The following is an 18,331-nucleotide window of genomic DNA, read 5'->3' as shown; positions in this document are numbered from 1 at the left end:
TGGAACATGAATACGGTTTTTCTCCAGTATGAGTAAGCATGTGACGTTTTAAATTACGATTTTCATAACTTGAATAACCGCATAAAGAACATGAATAAGGCTTTTCTCCAGTATGAGTGTACAAGTGTCGTGCTAACACTGACTTGCGGAGGCTGAAGAAGTTACAATGGGAACAGGAATTAGATTTTTCTCCAGGATGTGTCTTCAGGGCCAATGTCAAGTCTGAAAAAATCGTGGATAAAGCCCAATTAGTTTGTGTTATTAAAAATGAAAACAAAAATATATCAATTTGGGTTTAGAAAAATTAAACTGATTTTACCTGCAGTCTGGGTAATACTTTCAGAGTGCTCCAAGCATTCCTTTTTAACATCCAGCAGGTCTATGTCTATTTCCGTATAAGGAATCCCACCTTCGTCTTCTTCTCTGTGTCCTTCCTGGATCGGAACAGTCTCCACATTAATGCTACCTGGAATAACAATACAACAATACAATGATATGTAAAGACCAGCTGAATGTCTGCCTGCGATTTGCGGGTACGAATTTCCATTAATTCAGACAAAGAACGTTACTTGATTTTTATTTTAAATAATTTAATCTAAATTAGTTTTCCTACTACCAAAATAAATAATGCTATCACCTAGTGATTAGAGGTAAGGAAAACTTTTTTTTAAAACAAAAATATACATATTTATTTTTACAAGAACTTTATACTTTAAAAGACCCTTTCCGAGAAAGTGAAAAACAAATTAAAATACTTTCGAAATAAAATGACAATACCATTACTGATAAAATTTAAGATACTATCGAGAAATCACCGAGGAACTGAAAATAAGATAAGAAAATTTGTTATTATTTTCACTTAAAAACATTACTCGAGATAACCCCTGTAAGAACGTTTTCAGCGATTGTGTTATATTCTTAAGAAGGTCAAGTTTCTTTATGTCAATCGAATAATGAATTCCGAAATCCCCGTCATACGTCATGATATAAATTTAATTTAATAATAAACGTTACAAATATCTTATAATCTCAAATAACTCTTGCAATGGAGAACGTTTAGAAGAGATAGTTTATTTTCATGGAAAAATATGGTGAGGCAATCGCTTGAGGAACTAGGCACTGTGTGCGGGCATTATAAGTTAAACGTTTTCTTAGTTCGACAGTTTCCAGCAAAGCAATATTACAAAGGTAAAATCAAAAGTACTGATTGCGTCGTCTGAAACTCCATTGTGATAATATACTTAATGCAACTTACTAGTTGGCTGAACACTCTCAGCATACTGCAAACATTCCTTCTTTACATCCGGAAGGTGGATGTCTATATCCATATACGGCATTTCACCTGCGCCTGCTTCATGGTATCCTGGTTCCGTCTTGATGGAAAAATTCTCTGGGTTGGGAAGGTCCATGACACTGCTGTTATCTGGTGGTTATTGGTTTCAGCTTACAATAAAGTATAACTGTAACAAAAAAAAAAAATTAATAAACCCAACAAGGCCCTTATAATAGGAAAGCTTGAAATATATCACCCACTGATCGCGTATTCGAAGAATCCTACATTTAAATACCAATTTGTGAAACATTTATGGACAAGCCATCAACAGTCAAATCAACGTTAATAGAAACCCAATACTTAGGTTGTTCCATTTTGACAAAGACCACTATTTATTTATTTATTTTGTAAGAAACAAACAGCTTTTATATAATATACAATATATAAATATACAAGTTAAGTCAAGCCACAGAAGTTTCTTATGTTAAAGTGCATTAGAAATGAAGTTTTGGTATCTTAAAATTAATTTGGTGTTAAAGGGAGGGGAGAGGAAGAGGAAAATAGGAAGAGGATAGGAGATGCTGCCGATACATTCCATACTCTCATATTAATAATCGATCGTACGCATTACTTCATATCGATATTTCTTTAAGTTATTACCAAAAATGTCAATGCTGTAAAATTTTGTATAATATTGTGCACATATACGAGGAATTGGGGATTTTTTTCGAATGTTTGTTCTACACGAGGGTAGATAAAATAAATCAGATTGTCGGGTTGATCTAGACGGAATATGAAGATTTACTAAATTGGTAAGTTCTGGTGAGTCCAGACAATTATTTAGGATTTTAAATGATAAGAATTGATCAAAAATTAGACGACGTGTTTGGAGGGAGTTAAAATTATGAAATTTAATGGATTCGGTATAATTTGAGAAGTGTAAGTTTAGTTTATAATTTATGTGTTTAAGTTTTTTTTTTAAATTCTTTCTATTCTTTCGATATGGGCTTGGTATTAAGGAGTCCAGATCAGTGTACAGTGTTCCAGGTGCGGGCGAATATATGAGGTGTAAACGGAATATAGAGTGTTTATGTTGTGGAAGGGTTTTGCTATGCGAATTATAAATCCCAGCATTTTATTGGCTTTGTTAATGATGTCATCAGTGTCTTGGATAAAGTTTAATTTAACATCCAGTGTTACCCCAAGGTCCCTGATATATTTTACTTCATTGATGTGTGTGCCGTTTAGTGGGTACACAAAGGATATTTTATTTTTATTACGTGTAAATGTTAATTTATTGCATTTTGCGATGTTAATAACAAGTGTTTAAATATTGAAGACAATATTAGTGATTTCTAAACGAAAATCTGAAACAGAAAATCAGAAAAGGAAACGGTCACATCTGGGAAGTTTGTTTAATTCGCAATAGACAAAGAGACGATTGAGGTCCTCTTGAAGTTTAATTCAGTCGTTGATTGATTTAATAACTAAGTATATTTTTTTATCATCTGCATATGCTAGGTAATTAACAAAAACATTTGTGAATATGTTTACTATCTCCTTATAATATGTTTCACTATCTTCCCAACCCCCTGCTTACTCCTACAACCTCTGCCACTGGAACTCAGCACAATTCCATGCAACCAATATAAGCTTAATATACTGATAACACATGTTACTGGTAGATTGTAGATTCAAAAATTCATAATATTATTTTACAGCCCTGATGAAACTACAGTTGTAGCGAAACCGGGTCGGCATTAAGTATAAAAAACGAAAGTGGTATTTATAAAGTTATGGTTAAAGTAGGTACTTAATAAAAACAAAATGATTACGTCTAAAAGGGATCCAAATGATAATCTAGTCTCCTTCAACGGAAGCAATCTTCCGAACAGGCCTTCCATTGATATTCTTGGTGTAACTATAAGTGACCAGCTCAGGTACGGGGGCTCCATCGAAGCCAGAGTAAAGTTGGCCTCTCAGAAGCTGGGCGTACTGAACAGGGCCCGCAGATACTTTAATAGTACACAACTGCTGACCTTGTACAATTCGCAAGTGCGCCCTACTGTCGAATTTAGCAGCCATCTCTGGTCCGGAGCCCCTAAATACCTGAAAAAAACCCTTGACTCTATGCAGAAACGGGCGGTCCGTTTGATAGATTCCCCAATCTGAACAAACGGACTGCAATCTTTAGAGCATGGGCGTCAGGTAGGTATGCTGTCCTTGTTCTATCGGTATTAAAATGGAAGATGCTCTGAGGAACTAGCGTCATTGATCCCTTCGGCGCCGGTGCGTAGTCGGGATACACGCCAAATGCACGTCCGACATTTGTACACGGTTGACATTTGTCACATGAGAACGGGTCGCTTCTACGATTCGTTCTTAGGTTCAACAGCTCGGCTGTGGAACGAACTGCCGGTCTATGTGTTTCCTCCCTCCTACAACTTGGGACTCTTCAAGACCCATGTTCACTCCTTCCTTTGCAAAAAAAGTCCCTCCACACAGCATCCCCAAAGATGACATAGGCCCTGAGGGAAATTATTTTCTTCAGAGCCTCCTGTGTGGAGTTTATATAAAAAAATGTAAATTAAGTATTAAAAAACCCAAATGTGGAAGATTTTTTTGGGTTATGTTAAGTTAGGCTCGGTTAGGTTAGTTAACGTTAAGTTATGGTTAGCCTTTTCATCAGTTGCTTCTCTGGAGAATACACACAGCATGCCTTCCATTTTATAAAAAAAAGGAAATTTTGCGATCGTTCCAGTAGTTTTTTTTATACTATGAACACGAAAGGAAAAAAAAACAAACTTCTGCACAAAAATGGCTCTTGGATCGAATTAAATTCAATCACATGGTACCAAAAGAATACAAATTTGCGTTTTTAGATTTCATTCGTTGCATCCTTTTAAAAACATTTGAACTGTTCCTAAAAGTTAAGAAGAACTTCGTTCCTGGAATCTCTATCAGAGTACATCTTGCTTGTATTATATCCAAAGCAAGTTAAATTCTTATACGTATTATGTCAAAAAATCCGTCTAACTTCAAGTCCATTAGTTTTACTTGGTTTTATTCGTTAAATGTACGCTTACAAACAATAACGCACGACGGCTCTCTAGGCCGACTGAGAAAAGTTGATCAAACCGCTCAATCACGATACATACGAACCAACTTGGGACGACCGAACGTTTGGGGGGTGGGTAGCGGTTAGATACTATGGCGGTACAACCGTTCTACTTGATAGCAACTTCAACTTTACGTTCAACTCAACCAGATTGATACGATCGCTCAACTAAATGGAATGGTCCTTAGGGGACACATAACCTCAATTAATTTTAACACGAATAACGAATGAAAAAGGTCAATGACATATTTAACTAATATTCTGAAATAACTCTCGGTATAATATTCGAAGATAAATGGTACTCACATTATCTTCTTACTCACAGGTAGCTTTTCAATAATCACTGGAAATGCACATTTGGAATTTAAAACACACCGCGCTGCATAAAAGCGTTTTGTTCATTTGACAGCTAGGCCATAGATGTGTGTTAAAATAGATGGTCAGTTTAGGACATTCGCAATACGGTAGGTACTAGAGTCTAGAGCAACAAATGTTCGCGCATCGATTCAAATATACCCCAATTCACAAGTACCTACAGACTATACTAACTTTAACTCATATTCGTGATCATTTTAAAATCGTTTTCCACCTAACACTAGACGAGCGACAATTAGGAACCTACGAGTATCAGAGAAATAATATTGATATTTTACATTAACTCCGCACTGGAAAGTTTTCACTCGGGGCTAATGTCACTTCTGGAGTTGCTGTGCGAACTGCTTTATGAGAAAAATAATTTGCGTAATAACCTGGGTCTTTATGAGTAACATGTTGTAGGGGGGAAGAAACGCAGTGGCCGGCAAATCAATCCACAGCCGACAAAAGCGACCCGTTCTCTTTGACATTATTTATTTATTAAAACGCCATAAAATGGCTTTTACAATAGAGTGATTATAGAACAAGTAATGTGTACACAAAAATATTGTTGCAAGTTATACAGTTGTTAATAGAAGTGCAATTAAACAATACATTATTAAAAGAAATATCCACTAGCGTAGAAATAGTTGAATGAATACTAGGTTTGTATAAAACCTGACTTAATTAGTGGTATGAGGTGTTTTTGATAATGAATAGCAATTAATATAAAGTAAATTCTATTAAAGCCTAGAATTTTATAATGACAGAGAATATTTTATCTAAACAGAATATTAATATGTATAAAAAAGTGTCTTTTTCACATGTATAATCTAGCAAAATATTATAATAGAGTAATTAGTGGTGAGTTTATTGTTGCCTTCAAAATTAATTCTACTTGGAATAGCTGGGCAAGTATCGCAATTTGGCTTTAGTAAAACAGGGCTGTCAACAATTTTATGATACTTTTGGATAAGAAATAATATATTATATAATTGTTAAATATGTTAACTCAGACTATCTATTATATCGGCATAACCTTTAAAATAATAAAATATATAGTCCTGAATAATTGCTATCCGTCATTGGTAATGTTCTAAGTAGGCGTTGGTACCAGGCACTCAACACTTCTTCAAGGAGAAGCCAATAACACTAATGCTGCAAGGAACTAACCAACTAACTAGCCATCACGCCGTTCCCCCGCAGGGGTAGGCAGTGAGGACGGACTGCCAAACAACTCTGTCTTGACACAAACTCCGTACCTCATTCACATTCATACATCATCTCTTAAATACTCCTATATTATTCTGACTCTTGACATGTCCCAACTGAAGTATTCTATTCAGTTGATCGTGGTCATTTTGTGTGAGGAGTGCCATCTCACTCGCACTTAATATTACCAAAACTGTAAAGGGATACGGACATTACCCGAATGATCAGAAGCACAGTATGTGAGAAGGGTGGCCGTGTAGTTAAATTAAATACATAATATCTAGCATCGTTACTTCGTGTATAATTGCCATCAATAATATTTACAATTAATTGAAGACAATCCCTTACACAAAACTATAAAATAAGAACTACTACATAGATAGTTATAATAGTTATATTAATTATAGATAGTTTCAACTAAATATTTATAAGGCTTATAATTTTAATTCTTTATTCATATAATTATATTTGGATTCAGGTTTTTTACATGCTTTTAAATCTAAAAGAAGATAAGCGAATTGTTGGTACGTGTGATTTGTTATGAATATGGATTTATAGTAATATTTCGATAATGCGCAATGATCAACACATAACATACTTACATGCGTTGCTCAAAACAATTACAACACTTTTCATGTTGTCTCCCTCTAATTTTTTTTTATATATAAGCTCACACTTTGTACTTCTTGTTTAGTAATAATTTTTACCCTGAAAATGCTTGAGTAAAGCGAAACCGTTCGGTTCTAAAAATTATTAAAAACTCTTGGTTTTTAAAACAAAAAGTATTTTATTTTATTAAATATGTCAAACCACAAATTGATCGCTTTCTACAATAATAATAACTTAATAATTTAATATATCAGAATGACTTAAAATCCCAATACTAAATACCAAGCGCATTCACAATACTTACCTTTATCTAGGAATAACTTATTAAAATATATCAGCAACATATCAGAATGACTTAAAATCCTAATACTGAATACCAAGCGCATTCACAATACTTACCTCTATCTAGGAATAACTTATTTTAATATATCAGAACGACTTAAAATCCCAAAACTGAATATCAAACGCATTCAAAACACCTATTTTTATCTAGAAATAACTTATTTTAACAACCTTTCGTTAAATACACAAATTATTGAAAGTATTTATCAATTTCAGAATAATTTGATAAATTATCTAAAACGACTTTATAAATTCCAAATCTGTTATTATTTGTTTTATATCTTATTTTTCTGATATCGGCAAATCTTGCGTTGTTTATCTTATATATTTTTGAGTACTCATTTACAATAATTTATGTTTACTATCTAAACTTTATAAAATTAAGCTAGCTTTCTTTCACCAAACACAAAAGCCGGTTCCATGATAACTCATCAAAATGACAATTCAACACACCTATAAAGTGTTATAAAGTTATGATAAGTGGTGAAACAAATACTTTTATAGGTGTGTTGAATTGTCATTTGGATGACGCTACTCCCATGTTTCGAATGGAACTATAAATATTCGCAAAATTGTGAAAAAAATGCATTCTTAAACATTCTGGAGAGGCACCACATGTTCGGAATGCAACACTTGAAAATTTTTCCACTGTATCTAAAAAAAATACACTTCCACGCACTCATAATCTCAAAAAAATAATAATCAGTATAAAAAATCATATTTTTGCTGAAATTGCTAATAGTCGTAAAGAGAAAAACCATTTCCATGTTCTTAATAAATTTAGTAATGTTCTTATGGGATATATCATATATGGTATTACTACATTAATATTCTCATGGGATACATTCAAACAAAAAATAAACAATAGACATTAAATGCCTTTTTACTAGTTTTAGATATTTATACGTATTATACACAGCAAAATAGCAAAAACACAAGGGTACTAATCGTATTAAAATCGAATGACGTGCGCTCAATATTTTTTACATAAATGTACATGACAATTATAAAGTACGTATTAAAAATAGCTGTACAATAGTGTTCGGACAGTTAATTTTTTTAACTATTCCGCAGACAAGAGGGGGAGTATGTAGTACCCACAAAATACTATCCTTCATAAAATAGCTTAAATACTTGTCATATAATTTTAGTATTTGTCGTATTCCTGTGCCAATACATAAGTTACCATTGATAATTGACTGAATAATTGGAATTTCTATAGTTTAAAAGCCAATAAGACTAAAAATGCATACGGTCGTCGAATGACCCACTTACTTACAAACGTTTTGTTTGGCATCTTGACCTTTCAAGAGTTAAATTCGATTTTTTTTATTATTTACCTACGAATTTAATTTAACTAGGACCCGGCTGCAAACAACACGATTGTTGATCGATCTTAATCGGAAATTTTGAAAGCAATGTTGTTCACATTGTTTCTTTGTTGTTTTTATCACGAATTTAATTGGATACGGAATTATTAAACATAAAACAAATAATACGTTCTATCGACACTTATACTTTAAACACATTAAAATAAATGAGAAAAAACAAAGGCTAAATGAAGACAAATATTTTTTTTTGTGAAATTCATGAAACAAAGGATGGGATATTCTACGTTATTATTATATCGGATTATCTATTTCCAGGATTAAATTATCATCTTGGAACCAAACCAAACCAAAAAAACTTCAGTAGTTTATGTTGTTATCCGAATATTTACACGTTGGACGGACCCTCAATACATCACGTTAAGTATTAACGGAATATATACAGGTACACACTAAATTTAAAACACCTTTATAGGTATAAAAAACTGAAATGACAAAATGTTAAAAGGTTTATCTTCAATCGTATCACACGGAGGGTTTTTGTATACTGCAAGAGAGCAAGTGACGTTCTAAATATTCCTTTCGGGTACACGAATAACTGCATTGGGAACATGAATAAGGTTTTTCACCAGAATGGGTAACCATGTGACGTTTTAAATAACGCTTAAGAGAACATGAATAGTTGCAAAAATAACATGAATAAGGCTTCTCTCCAGTATGGGTAATCATATGACGTTTTAAAGTTCTCTTTTCGGAGCATGAATAACTGCAGTACGAACATGAATAAGATTTTTCTGTAGTATGGGTAAACATGTGACGTTTCAAATTTCCCTTTTTAGAAGACAAGTAGCTGCAGTAGGAACATGAATAAGGTTTTTCTCGAGTATGGGTGAGCATGTGGCGTTCTAAAGTTCCTTTTTGAGAAAATGAGTAACTGCATTCGGAACATGAGTAAGATTTTTCTCCGGTATGGGTGAGCATATGACGTTTCAAATTTCCTTTTTTAGAACATAAATAGCTGCAGAAGGAACATGAATGCGGTTTTTCTCCAGTATGGGTAAGCATGTGGCATTTCAATTTTCCCTTTTCAGAACATGAATATTTGCAGTCAGAACATGAATAAGGTTTTTCTCCAGTATGAGTAAGCATGTGACTTTGTAAGTGTGTCTTTCGAGAACATACATACTTGCAGTACGAACATGCATATGGTTTTTCTCCAGTATGGGTAAACATGTGACGTTTAAAAGTTCCTTTCACATAACTTGAATAATTGCATTCGGAACAAGAATAAGACTTTTCTCTAGTATGGATAAGCATGTGGCATTTCAAATTTCCCTTTAAAGAACATGAATATTTGCAGTCAGAACATGAATATGGTTTCTCTCCAGTATGGGTAAGCATATGACTTTGTAAGTGTGTCTTTCGAGAACATGCATATTTGCAGTAGGAACATGAATAAGGTTTTTCTCCAGTATGGATGAGCATATGACGTTTAAAAGTTCCTTTTACAGAGCTTGAATAGTTGCAGTTGGAACATGAATAAGGTTTTTCCACAGTAATGGGGGGCAAATGCAGTGCCACAGATGACTCGTGTGTACCATGGGAATATAAGTAAGGTTTTTCTCCAGGATACGTCTTCAGGTCCAATATTGAGCCTGAAAAATATGGCAGATAAAACTGAATAAATAGATATGTTAAATAAAAATAGATAAATAGTAAAACAACAGAAAAACAAAACCTATTTTTACCTGCAATCTGCGAAGTACTTTCAGCGTGGTCTAAGCATTGATTTTTAAGATATATTTCCGTATCAGAATTTTTCTGTCCGCTTCCTTCATGGGATCCTGCTTCTGCCTTGATGGGAACTGTTCCAACATTTATGCTGCCTGAAATAATACTTTTTTTTGTGACACCTCAAAAGAGCGCATAAGTACAAGTTTTGAGGTGGGTTAGGGTAGGGGCTGTAGAGAGGGATTAATTAATGGTGGTCTTGAAGAGTGAAAATATGAAGGAAGTAGACAGATAAACAAAAAATGAGTCAAAGAAGCGGTCCGTCCTGATCAAGGCAACATCAACTGTGAACGGATGTTCCGCTCGTATCCGTCGAAGTTTACGAACGTGCGTCGAAGCAAAGGAGATTAATGTTGCTAGCTCTTTAGAGCAGGGTTCATTTTAATACCTGGAAAACAGACTCAGCATGCCTCTGTGCATTGGAGATGGCATTAGGTCTGTTAACGCGGACTTGCAATCCGACGGATTGCCCTCCTTTGCACATAATCAAGTAGGTTTATTAAGAATTTTGGGGCTCCAGACCAGAGGAGGCTCCCAAATTCAATTTTTGGACGTGGTTTAGGTTGTCATTTTTTAGATTTTCTTGAAAGCCAGATTACTTGGACTTCTTCTGAGCACCGATACACGAGCCGGTCTGAGATACTTTCATTTATTTATTTTTTCATTCATCACTTTATTTATTCACTGATAATTTCCGTTTTAGGACAGTTAAATAAACAAGTCTGGCATATTTCATTGGAGACTTTATTGAGGAGAGACAATCGACGAGATCGTTGATGTGCAACAAAACATCATCGGCAACAGAACAGATCCTTGTGGCACCCCCGCATTGATTTGGTGCGGATAGGAAGATACTAACTATGGTTTTAATTGCTAGTCCCTTGAGAAATTCCTTAATCCAGCTACGCATGGTTGGGTTGGACCCGTGCGATGATAACTTCCAGAGAAGCGGCCGGTGCCAAACCGGTACCAAACCAAAAAGAAGACCAATCAAAGACTTTGGAGAAATCCAATAAGATCATTTAGACTGTATTTTCAAAATTTCCCTCAAATCAATCCAATAATGAATTCCGGAATCATTGTTTTATTTGGGGAAAAAAATATCATATGATATTTATTGAGATACCTTATAGAATAAATTATTTATGGATTTCAAAGGTAAAATAAAAATTTTGGATAGACGACAAGAGGGGAAGGATAAAACAAGCAACTGTCGTGACTGCGCCCATCTGAAACACCGTTGTGATCTACGCGATGAAACTTACTAGTTGGCTGAACACTCTCGGCATACTGCAAACTTTCCTTCTTTACATCCGGAAGGTGTATGTCTGTATCCATATACGGCATTTCACCTGCGCCTTCTTTCTGGGATCTTGGTTCCGCCTTGATGGAAACACTCTCTGAGTTGGGAACATCCATAGCACTGTTGCGATAGCTTCCTGTTATGTGATGATAATTGGTCTAAGCTGAAAATCAAGTATAACTGTAACAAAACATGAATGAATTGGTCTAATATTTAAGTAGTTATAAAGGAGTTTCAAATTGGCCAATTTTTTGTCAAATGCATTTCTATTGACAATAAAATTAAGCCGTTAGCCGTTAAAGTGCCCTAAAGATGACCATTTCCGAAAAGTTACAGCAATTATGAAGTCTGCAACAAACGGCCGCTTTAATTAATCAGACAACAGAAAAACGACCGTTTAGTTAAGGGCTTGAAAGAAAATAATCGCATAGTTTGCTTCACAAATGTTAGACACAATTTGTTTTATTGTTAAACGGTACACTATAAATTGCGTTAGTTAAAGTGCGTTATTCTCGTTTATTTAGTGGATAACTGTCAATTCTATGTTCGTGTAGTTTTATGCGAGTCTAACCAGTTCCATATATGAATAATATCACACTAACTTCACAGGCTAATTTGTTCGGATTTGGAAAAAAAAAGCTAGTACCCATCAGTCTATTTGTTCGCTGTTTAGAACAACTGATATTGGTCTCATAGAAATCTTTGTATCTCGCTTGCCGCCATAGTTAGAAATATGATCTAAACGGTGTTAAAAAGATTAAACACCAAGCTTCATATTCAAATATAGACGTTAACCACAGAATTATTAAAATGTACACTTCTATCAAACCAAAGGTTCCGACCGCAATTTGAGAATAACTTATGAAATGACAAAAAAAGGAGATAAAATGATAGTAGTTCATTTTTATATTGAAAAACATTTTTTTTTCGTATCAATAATTTTAGTATTCAAATTTAAATATTTAAAAAAATATAAATATTTACTTATAAATGTACAGCGCCACGCGTTGCTGTGGCTCAGTCTGTCTGCGCAGATAATGAAACAGTAGCGCATGTTGCTTTTACGTCCTACAGATGGCGTATCCGCATTGAAAAGTTTATAATATTATTGACATGATGCCACTTTTAAATTTGGGCACTGGATCCGAAAAAAAATCGATGTTAGAAATTAGAGAAATATTATTGAATTTCTGAAGAGCACGTTGTTTGGGGAATTGTATGCTGCATATGTTTTGTAATTAAGCGTGTGGAATAGCACTCTATGTCGTGTACGTATTAAAGTTCGGTATAGTCAATTTTATTGTTGAAACTACTACTACTACTCGCCTTTGCTGCAAAGATTGAAATGTACATTTAAAGTTATTGTTGAATTTGGAGGTAATATATTTAATAAATTTGTTTTGAACGAGTTATATACTATCTATGTACTGTTTACTGTGGATATGCGATTCATATTCCAGTGTAATTCTGACTAATGCGAAATAATGAACTCTTCATTTACACAAAGGATAAAACCAAGCATTTTGTAAGACCGAGCTAAGGATTTACTTGGCCGATATACAAAGAACGTACAAGGCAGCTAGGAAATCGCAAAAGTCATAGTCTAATTCTGATACATGCGACTTACAAAAAATACTTCAAAATGTTACTTGCAAATTCCTAGTTGCCCTTATGCTTACGACGGCAGTTAACTTATTACGTACAAGCACAAGGCGCAGCGCGGCGGAAAAAACGTCACTAGAGAAGTAAATGCGATTGTTGTTGAAGTAATCTCAAACCGAATAAGTTTAATACAATTATTGTGCACTTTATTCGATATTGCGTTAGAAAGGTGGACAAAAAAATATTATTACTGCATGAAAAATGATGCTAAGCCGAAAATTGACAGATCCATAGACAAAACACAATTGCAGAAGATAATCACAACCGGGAACGTAGGAACCGGGCATTTCTTTTAATGCATTGACCTGAAAAACCCTGGACAGAGCATCGGTGCGTTTTTGTATGAATGACATTATTTTTTATATTTTTATTTGTTGCTAGAGCAATACCGATGAGTTACAACACTCATTGTAGGACGAGAGGTAAATAATACATAGTTGGGAGTAGATAATATTTTACATTGGAATTTTGATATCAAAATTATAAGTTTCACATAAGAAACAGTATATTATACATAAGTTCAAAGGCAAGGTAATTCTGTACAGAATATACAATTGAAGCCACATCTAGGGTGAGGGGAAATTGCCTAACAGCCATCTTGACTTACTATTTTAGAACTGATTTGTATGCAGTGCAGTAAATAATGAACTATCATTATATTATTTAGCACAAAGCACATAAGCATAGTACAACGGATAGCAAATTAATGTTTATAATAATTTGTTATAATGATTTTATTTTTGTGTTGTTAATGTAGTTATATCGGCTAATATTATTAAATATTTGATTACAAAAGGAATTGGATACGTCATTAAAAAAAAAATTCCCCTCACTCCGGGGGTTGTTATCGAGTTGTTTGTATTCGTCCATTGTTTTATTGGAATTAATATTTGTGAGTAGGTATCGCACAAAATTAATGGTCTGTTTTTGTTATAACTCTGGATTTTTTGCATCTGACCACCCTAAGATAAAAAGAATTTTATGTAGAACAGATAACACTGCACATCCCTATTTTAAGTTGTTCATAGACACAGATATACATGCGCATTTCATTGAAAGCGGAAATAAAACCAATTTTTTTTCAAAGTGTCAAATTCCTAAAGGCCCGTTTATAATAGGAATAAGCGTTAAGAATTGGCCGGTGCCGTAATCCGTAATATTTTAGATCGTCGTTCATAATTGGAATAGGAATGGAATAGAATACGCCCATAGAAGTGACTAGTGAAGTGCCGCTGTCACCTGTCTATGTCAACTGTCAACCGAGAGTATATTCTTCTTACCATTTTATAAAAGTCACATTGTTTTTTATAAATAAATATTGAAACGATGGATTCATCAGACATTGTTGCATGTGGAATATTTTTGTCAATTCTGGGGCTAGCACACACTGCAAAAAGAGACGCAAAGTTGACAAAAAAAATAGGAAAAAACGACGTTGGAGTGTGCGTCCAATTAATCGTAAAAGGAAGAAAACAGGACATTTTTATAATTTGTTTAAAGACATGGCGACAGTAGACATTGATCAATTCAAGAAATATACAAGAATGTCGCAGATCAATTCAAGGACTCTTACAACACAAATTAGTTAATTATATTCGATTGTTAAATAGTAGATACCATAGAGTATCGATCGAAAATACATTAATCTCATTATATATCTTAGCTTTCTGCAATTCGTGACCGTAAAAGATAAAGTTGGACCATCTTTTCGGTTGTGGAAAAAAAGAACAGATTATTGCCATCTATTATAAACAGATACATAGGTTTCCTATCTTCCAACTTCTACGGCCTAGGACTTTACGGCCTTTTCTTAAAGCTTATTCCTATTATAAACGGGCCTTTGGCACAAAAACTATGGAAACAGTAAAAGCCGGAGTGGTTAAGTTCTTTGTTAGTTACCATGTGATGTGTTAATTTGTCAAAGATTTGTATTTAAATTCAGTTATCTAAACTTTAAAAAAACTCCCGTGTTTCTGTATCATGCAGTAAATCATGTTAAGTACACATATACGTAAAAGCACAACAGGGCGTTTACAATAATAAATAAATAAATAGTTAAATTACGGAAAATAGTGCATTTAGTTGAGAGAACATACTTCATACGTCAGATTGCATACTTTTCCTACGCCATTTGAGACAATGTTTGTAATATTTTTTTTAATAATGCCTTCAACTTGTGTTACAATTTGTAATTATAGAGGTGGACACATACTTCCAAAAGATGAATATATGAAAGAGAACTAATGATTTAGTTTAGTCAAACTAACTAAGATGAATTGTAACTTCTCGTACGGTCTGAAAATTTATGGAGTTATTTATTAAAAAAATATGGCTTTCTTTATGCGTCAGTGCTGTAATATTTGAGATCTTGAAAACATTCATAGCAGGATTGTCAATGTATATATTCTAAAATCTATAGAAGTTTAAATTCCTTACAAGTTCCTTTACCTCCAAAATTTAACAAAATTCTATTAAAATTAAAATATATATTTTTTACGGTTAAGTCATTTTCGGGGTTTCTTTTTCATTCAGGCTTATAAAAAAGATATTAGTCTGAAAATTTGCTGAAAAAAAACATTTTTACATGTAATTTTAAATATTATTTGGTATGGTTTGATAGCCAGCAAATGCTGTTTTAATCGGTATTCATTGCGTCAGTTCTTATTACATTCATATAATCCCCAATTATTGTACGTTCCCACACAAAACACCAAATCGGCCAAAATTCCCGCAGTTTGGGGAATTCGCCACAAGTTGGCAACCCTGTTTCATAGATATACTGCTTAGATTGATAACAGGAGGACAGCCAAGCGAATGTTATGCGTTTTAGTGTGCTAGGAGAAGTTGTTAAGGTACAAAAGTGATAGTTAAGAAAGTAACCAATATTGTAATTTTTTGAATAATTATAAAATAAAAAAATAAAAATAAAGAAAAGGTGACCTTACTACTAAGGTACTGTCCCCGTTCGAAGGTGTACATGGTTTTGTGTATGAATTATAAATTAGGTCAAATTTTTTTTTGTAAGTACCTATGTCCATTTTTTTTAACTGTATCAAAATATTACCAGAGGAAAATTTTGATGCAGTATCTACAAGATAAAAAACATAACGTTAATCTTTGTTACGTAGCAACATTGTGTCTGTATCATTCCTTCACGTGTCTGTAATCTTTGTGAGGTTGCAACATTGTGTCTTTATTCTTACGTAATCTTTGTAAGGTTGCAACATTGTGTCTATATTCTTCCTTCCCATATCCGTAATCTTTGTAAGGTTGCAACATTGTCTCTATATTCTTCCTTCTCGTGTCCGTAATCCATCATCATACTTCTTTCGAAGTCAGATATTTTTAATGCGGTTTGGCTTGAAAGGGAAAGGATAAAATACTTGTATAGGGTAAGTCCCAAGAGTCGTTAAGTTGTGGGTTGGTGAAATTAATGAATGTTGTAATGAGGATCTTTTGAATCGGCCCAAGTTTGCATGTGCAAAGTTATCCTGGTTTTTGATTTTTAGCGGAAAACTACCCACAATTAAGAATCCAGTCAATAAATAGCAAACACATTTAAAAGTCTACATCTTTACTCACACTGAAAAAAATCTTCATTCATATTCTAAAAGGGGAATTTTAAAACATCACATGCTCACGTGCTGGAGAAAAACCTTATTCATGTTGATTCTGAAGCTTTAACCTCAACGGCTGCCCGATGATACGTTACGATATTTTTCTTAAAAATTATTGTATTCAGTTCATTTTTTTTTGCTTTTCGTGATTTTAGATTTTACGTCGTGACTTATTTAATTTTTGAAATATGATTATTTATACCTACAAAGACCGCCGCCGTCAATGTGATTGTGAGCTGAGTTTGTTCACAACATTTTCTTCCAAGTTTACTACATACCCATTCCAGCTTGCAAAATAATAATACTCTCTGCCTGTATCTTTCTTTTGGCATCGATTATCATTCCAAATTGATTTGTACGTTGGTTAATATCATGTTGACTTCAATATGACAGTCACGGTGTTTATATGGGTGACCGGATAAATCATCAAAATGATAATTCATCACATCTTTAAAAAATTATACAGTGTCATGGAAAATGATAAAACAAAAAATTACCTGGGTTAAGTAGGTTAGGAACCTTTCCTTATCTGTGGTGTGTATTTACTACACATTGCTTCTAATAACTTTAATAACTCTATTAATATAATAAATTCTGGGTTCAGATTTTAGGTATTCTTCCGTTTTACATTTATGCACTGAATTAAAAAATAATATATTACATAGTTTTCAAATTCAATTAAAAATCATAGTTTTTTGTTAAAAATCGGGAACAAATACATCAATACAATCAACCGTGTGATACTAATACGCGAAGAGTGTGCGAGGAAATGACACGCTATTGATGTCCCGCTTTAATTCGCTATGCGGGAACATGAGACATCCACACATCTGCAGTTGTATTTTTATTTAGACCATCGATACCTACGACCGCACAGCTGTGTTTGTGCCAGCCGCCAGCCGCCAGCCAGTTGGTCACGGACCGTCGTTAGATGTGGACCCCTCGCACGTTTCTTTAGCATCTGCCGATGGTTTTTTCATGTTTTCAGCAATTAAATTACAATTATTATCCCTTTTGATATAAAATATAATAAAAAATAATCGATTAGCTATGAATATTCATATTTTTCCGATATTAAATCGCTTATTTTGAGATGTGTTGACTACACAGCACCGAAACGCTTGTATTTTTTTAGCACAGTAAGGGAAAGGTTAAAAAAAAAATCATTGTATTAATGACTTTATATCATTTTTTAAAAGTGTGTTGAATAGTCACTGTGTTGAGTTAGCATGGAACCGTTTATAGGTATGGAGAAGTACCCAGTCATTCTAGTGTTAAAGCTGGATACACATGGCAGAGCCATCGAGCCAAAAAACTCACCGTGTGTTGGGAAATTCAGGCAAAGTGAAAATAATTTAAAATTAATTCATTTTTATTTTTTATTTATCTTCGATAAAAGTGGTTTCTAAAAATAAAAAAAATATATTATATTTCAGAATTTAAAATTATTTTATTTTAATTACTTATGAGAATTTAATAAGTAAATCAAAAACTTATAAAATAACACATCATACAAAAACCTTTAACATTGAGGCCCGTTATCCTACCACCAGAGAACAACAGTGATTTCAATACTGGCGATAAAAAGCAGAACTAACATTTAAATATCTGCTTTTCTTACATCGGCCCCGTGTGAGGGGTGTGTGGGAATCTAGAGATTAGTATGTCCATGAGTGACGGATGTGTAAATCCATCCCTCCAACTGAGGTGCAAGGCGATGGT

Source organism: Hesperophylax consimilis, chromosome 20, assembly GCF_061612785.1.
Source record: "Hesperophylax consimilis isolate HC1 chromosome 20, BYU_Hcon_1.0, whole genome shotgun sequence".
Classification (NCBI taxonomy): Eukaryota; Metazoa; Arthropoda; class Insecta; order Trichoptera; family Limnephilidae; genus Hesperophylax; species Hesperophylax consimilis.
Note: the sequence above shows the minus strand (reverse complement) of the source record.